The 6426-nt window shown below is 35.8% G+C and overlaps 1 long non-coding RNA gene across 1 annotated transcript; it reads right to left on the bottom strand.

The window, feature by feature from the left end:
* Positions 1 to 3718: 3718 nt before the first annotated feature.
* Positions 3719 to 4570, bottom strand: LOC108994858. The gene is made up of 2 exons (XR_001996772.2): positions 4177 to 4570; positions 3719 to 4099 (listed from the first exon to the last, which is right to left on the bottom strand). It is a non-coding gene; the product is annotated as an uncharacterized LOC108994858 (long non-coding RNA).
* Between the last annotated feature and the right edge of the window lie 1856 nt (positions 4571 to 6426).

Genomic DNA, 6426 nt, shown 5'->3' with positions numbered 1-6426 from the left:
GGTTAATGGAGGAAAATGGTTTTTTAACTGCTGTTTATGGGTATCCTGAGATCATTTATGCTATAGACTTGGGATCTTCTTAGGAGTTTGTGTCGGTTGAATGGGGAACCTTGGTTAGTGATGGGGGATCTGAATGAAATTATGTTTCATCATGAGAAACTGGGTGGGAAACCAAGACCTGAGAGACAATTGGTAGCTTCTAGGGATGTTGTAGAGGAATGCAATTTGCATGATTTGGGTTTTATTGGTTATAAGTTCATTTGGTCAAATAAATGGGAAGGAAATCATTGTATTAGTGAAAGGCTTGATAGGTTTTTAACTAATTTAGTATGGTGTAAATCTTTTCCAAATGCAATTGTAAGCCATGATGTTGTGGCATATTTAGACCATTTACCCATTTGGGTTGAATTGGAGGGGAAGGTTAATATTCCTAAAAGAAGACGACCTATTCGATTTGAGGAGATGTGGGTGGGGGCCAAAGATTGTGAAGAAATTATTAAAGAGCAATGGAGAAGGTACCCAGTCAACTATGGAGGATGTTGTGGGTATGATTAAAGTGTGTGGGGTAAAACTGAATGCATGGAATATGAATAATTTTGGCCATGTTCAAAAGAAGGTTCAGCAAGCAAAACTGCAGTTAACAAAGCTATATGAAGATAATCGTGGTGACATGTCTACGCTGAATATGGCAAGAGATGAGGTACATCTTTGGTTGGAGAGGGATGAGGTTATATGGCGATAGTGGTCAAAGGCGTTGTGGTTAAAAGAAGGATATCAGAATTGTAGATATTTTCATGTGAAAGCTTCGCAAAGGAGAAGAAAGAACAGGTTGGTGAGAATTCAGGATGATAGTGGTTAGTGGCAAGAGGGGCCTAGTAAAGAAAATGTGATTCTTGACTATTTTAAAGACTTGTTTACTACAGCCAACCTGAGTGATTCTTTGGAATTTTTGTCTATTTTGAGAGGCAAGATCACATCAAAGATGAATGAAGAGATAAGTTGAGAGTACACTGAATTGGAAGTCAAGGACGCATTGCAGCAAATGAATCATTCTAAAGCTCCAGGCCTGGATGGCATGTCTTTAATATTTTTCCAAGAATATTAGCATGTGGTTGGGAGTTCTGTTACTGCAGCTATTTTACATGCTCTTAATTCAGGTTCTTTTCCCTCAACTTTGAACCATACTTTCATTACCTTAATTCTCAAAAAGAGATCTCCTCTTAGAGTGGTTGATTATAGATTAATTGCAAAATAAGCTTGTGTAATGTCGTCTATAAATTAATTGCAAAAGTCCTTGCAAATAGGCTGAAAATGGTGTTGTCTAAAATCATAGGGGAGAGTCAATGCACTTTTGTTCCAGGGAGTTTAATTATTGATAATGTTTTGATAGCCTATGAGATAATGAATTTTTTTAAGCTTAAGAAAAAAGGAAAATTGGGTTTTATGTCGTTGAAGTTAGATATGAGTGAGGCGAAAGATAGGGTTGAGTGAGGATTTTTGAAAACTGTTATAGAGGTGATGGGGTTCAGTCAAGAGTTTGTCAATTTGAAAGTAGATTTGTGTGCTGGTAATGAGGCTGATAGGAGAGTATGGGGCTATGAAAGAAATGGGGTGTTCAGTGTTAGAAGTTGTTACAAACTTATTTTGGCCTAGCAAGGATCTCAAGAAGCTAAATCCTCCTCTTCGCGTGTCCAGAGTGTGGTTTGGAAAAATATTTGGAAAATGCATGTGCCTAATAAGATAAAAATATTTGCATGGTGTGTGTGTAAGGATGGGTTGCCTACAAAGAAGAACTTTATACTAAAACATGTCCCAAATGATGGGAGATGTAATTTGTGTAATGATGAAAATGAGGGGTTATATCATGCTTTGGTGAAATGTGCACATTTAAAGAGGATCTTGACAGATTATATCCCTGCCCTTGAGATAGACAAATTCTTGAATGTCTTTGAGTTGGATTTTAATTTCTATAAAGATAAACAATATGAAAATTTGTCTACTTTCTTTGCTTTGGCGTGGGGGATTTGGTATAGGCGGAACAAATGCATTTACGAACAGGTTCTCATTTCTCCGCATTAAGTTGCTGAACATGTTGTTTCACTATTGAAAAGCTATAAAGGGGCTCAGAGACAATCAATACAACAAGTGAGAGATGCATGTAAATGGAAGCCACCGGATCTTGAAGTGCTGAAATTGAATGTTGATGGAGCTGTCTTTGAAGAGATGGGGAAAATTGGTACTAGTGCAATTTTGAGGGATAGTTCGGGCATAGTTATTATATGGCTGCATGCTCCAAGGAGAATGCAGTTGCTAAACCTGAGCAGGTAGAGTTGCTAGCTCTCTTCCGTGGCCTTTAATTTTGTGCAAGCATGGGAATCGAGAAAATCCAGGTAGAGAGCAATTGCTTACTAGCTATAGAAGCATTGCATCAGGATAACATGGAAAGCTCCAAGTTTGGTGGTCTTTATTTTGAGATTAAAAAGTTGTCATATTGTTTTGGGGAATGTTTATTTACACATGGTTATAGAGAAGCAAACAAGGCTGCTCATTATCTTGCTAAATATGCGAGAAATGTTGATAGAATCAACATGTGATAGGATTGTATTCCGGACTTTGTATCTCAAATCTTGTGGTTTGATTTATGTCTGTAATTCCTCTTTTGATTAATGAAGTTCATGGTTTGTAAAAAAAAAAAAAAGTATTACCGAGCGAGAGTAATGAGTAGTACTACTACAAGTGGCAATGTTATATATGGTGAAGATCAACAGAACCACATGCACGGAGTGTTTTAAATTAGTTTCAATCCATTTCAATAGTAACATTAATCAGACCTGATTGTTGGAAGTTGCTCAGAGTTCTAAAATATAAATGCATGCAATTAATTAAAGGATGATAAAGGGTTTAAATCTGCTGAAAAAGAATCATCGGTGGGGCGGCTCATGGCCCGAATCGAAAAGGACAGGGACGGATCAAGATTAGGCCATGGAGCTAGGGCAGTGATTTGGGGCACGTTGTACGTGTTCAATTAATCGGGATTGAATCAAACCAGATCTGTAGAAGAACAAGCAAAAAACCAATGAAAAACAGAAACAGACGCCAAAATTAACAAGAGACCAGGGAGCTGCATGAATCTCTGAGAGAGATCAGAGAGAGAGAGAGAGAGTTTCAAGTAAAACATCTCTAAATTTTATGGCCCCATGCTCTTTGTGGGGAATGTCGAGACATGGATCCCCTATTCGAGGTTGTAGTGGATAAGATGCTATCTGCATGGTGATGCGCTTGCATGCATCTAGCTAGGAAGTGTACTACTCAACCTCAACCTCTCCTTTCTAACTTCGAGAAAGGAGTCAGGTAGCCTTTTTGGTCAAGTTTGAGCTATGCGCAATTAGAGATTGACATGGATCGATCTAATATTCGGCCGGTAATCATGGCATCATGTTTGTGTTGCATCTCAAAATTCCCGTACAATTGACACAGTATAGATGCGAAGAGCCAGGACCCAAAACCAGATCTTAAAAACAGACTCGCAGCAAAACAAAACGGAAGAAGAAAAAAATGGGGGAAACCCCATAAACATATATAATTTATTAGTGGCTTCTAAGGAATATATATGTTTCTATATATAAACGGCCAATTGCGCGGAAAAAGAGTATAATTATTGTATAGATTCCTTTAGAAACGTTGGGATGTGTCCAAAATTATATATGAGAATGTTAAATATACAAATCAAATGGTTCACATTCATTTGGATACAAGTACTCTGATATCTCCTATCTCAAAAAGAAATTAACAATATGACTAATCTTAAAGCAACAAACAAATTACGACTTGCTGGGAATTATGTATATACCAGCTAGCTAGCAACTTAAATAGAAATACACATCGATCCCTAATACGCATGCAGCAGTTCCTCAAGAATTGGACAAATTGGGTTCAGTGCAGGCAGTTATTATACAGGTAGACAAATTGATCTCCACATGAACTCTTGACATCAATGGATGCTTGCTGCTAAATCTGTATATATGGCTGATGATCTTCATGGACGTTGAAGTGCCCAAGGAAGCTCGGGCTGAGCAAGCTTGGGGTGATCATGAGGGCGCTTTAAATACAGAAATAAGACAATAAAAACAAGAAAAAATACAAAAACTAGCACGAGTATGAGCATCATTATCTCACCATGGAGACCGAACTTGGGGTCACCTGAGAAGAGAAGCTCCTCCTTTCCTGAATTTTTAGGAGCAATGAGAGGTGATAATTGTGCACTACTGGCCATACAAATGGTGCTGGAAATTAACGATATTCGATACTGCACGCTAGCTGCACTTGTAGTGATCTATGCAATCGATCTCTTGCAAAATGTGTGGAATTAGCTCGCTCGGCAAAACTGTGCTTGAGTCGGAGATATAAATGAAGGCCGAGCTAGGTGCTAGAGATGTGTGGAATAGGGGCAGGTGAATAAGACATTGAGTGAGACCGTCTTTTATGTCTTTATGCTGCATGCGGTGACAACTGTGAAACTGATAGATCGAGATTGAAGAGAGAGAGGAAATATTGCTGGGATTGTGACGAGGGAATGAGGAACAATCCTCCCTAGCTTCCTAACTTCGCTAGCCGTGCAGATAAGCATCCGGTTCAATGATTTGATTTACACTGTTAAAGCTAACTAGGACCATACATGATAAATTACTGCATGATAAATTTATGATATATATATGCCATATCAACCTAAGTAATAAATTACAGCATGTTCTTTTGTTTTTAGTTGCATTTGGTGGGTTGAAAATGGACAGCTCGATCGATACAATAATGTAGCCTTAATTTTGTCTAAAAAGATCATTTCAACAAAGAGATATTGATTAATTATCTATAATATATAGTTGCATTAATCAAATGTTTTATATCAAAATCAGTCATTATCGATGTCTGATAATAATTAACTACGTACAAAACTCAAATAGTTTACGCGCCAAAATCTTTCATTGATCTCGTGATTTATGTTGTGGAAGCACGAGAACAAATGGCGTCTACTTATATGATAATTATTGCACTAGCTGTGACGTTTGATAAGTTTAAACAAATAAAAAATATGAATGGATAGGGCGAAATTAATCACTTTTGTCTTAAAAGTTCAATTTATACATTTAAATTATTCCTTAACACTAATCTTTGCAGGTTAGATTCTCTGTAGTCCCAACACATGAAATACTTTTAACTCATGACTCCTATATATGTTGGATTTGTGGAGTTGGTTTATTATTGTGGCAGTTTGATTTGATGACTCGATCTAACAAGGATTCGTTATGATTCTTTTGTGGTATTTCAATGAGCTTTGGGCTGATAGGCTCAAGCTAAAGCGAACATGGACAAGCCTTGTAGGGGTTCACCAGGAAATGCTTTTTTTTACCTTGTTTGTGATTTGAGAATCGTCAGACAGAAATTTCACTCGACCTTTACATGATAGATCGCTCAATCGAAGCTTAGATAGAGAGTTTGCTCGACACTCGCTCGATATGTCGCTCTAATGAATATCAGACAAATAATTCACTCGAGCAAATAACCATGTCATTGTGAAATTAGGGTTTTCACCATACAACCTTATAAATATGTAATTATGAACAGTATGACCGGTCTGGAATAGTGTATTTTCACCCTAAAGAGTATTTTTTCGTTCCTCAAGAGAATAAAATTCTTTGCAGTTCTGTAGACGTAAGCACGTTGTCAAACTACGTAAATCTTTATGTTGTGTGATCGTTTTCTTATTTTACTCTACTTTCTTTACACCGTTTTTCACAACATCCTACTCTAATGTCATGTGAAATCATTATTTGTCCTAAAAGTTTAAAGCATAGAACATGTCGTAAATATATATATATATATATATATATAATATTATCTTAACATATAGTTACAATTTTCATTCACCAAGCACAAACTACCACATATATTTTTTGTACCCCAAACTATATAAGAAAATATATTAATTAATCATTACAATAACTTTGTTTGTTTTTTTATTTACACAATTAAACACGGTGTAATTAATTGATGAAGCCTTTTGTAATTAAGATGCAAAATTAAAAATTTGTGGTAGTTTGTAAGTGAAAAATGTAATTTCTTCAAATATATCATATACATATATATATACACGGTAGTTTGTAATTTGTGGTCGTTTCATGGGCTAGTCTTGTGGCTTCCATTCGATAAGATTATATAATCTGATTTATCATATATATATATATATAGATAATTGTTCATGTCTAAAAATTATGTGAAACAACTATATATATTAATGTTGTTATAATGATTAATGATCGGCTAGCTGGAACTCTTGGATTTTTATCTTTTTTATCATGAAACTTATAACAATGATCTATATATATATATATATATATATATATATATATGCTTGATTAAATATTATATATT

The sequence above is a fragment of the Juglans regia genome, chromosome 3 (assembly GCF_001411555.2).
Source record: "Juglans regia cultivar Chandler chromosome 3, Walnut 2.0, whole genome shotgun sequence".
Lineage (NCBI taxonomy): Eukaryota > Viridiplantae > Streptophyta > Magnoliopsida > Fagales > Juglandaceae > Juglans > Juglans regia.
Note: the sequence above shows the minus strand (reverse complement) of the source record. Positions and strands in the feature narration are given on the sequence as shown.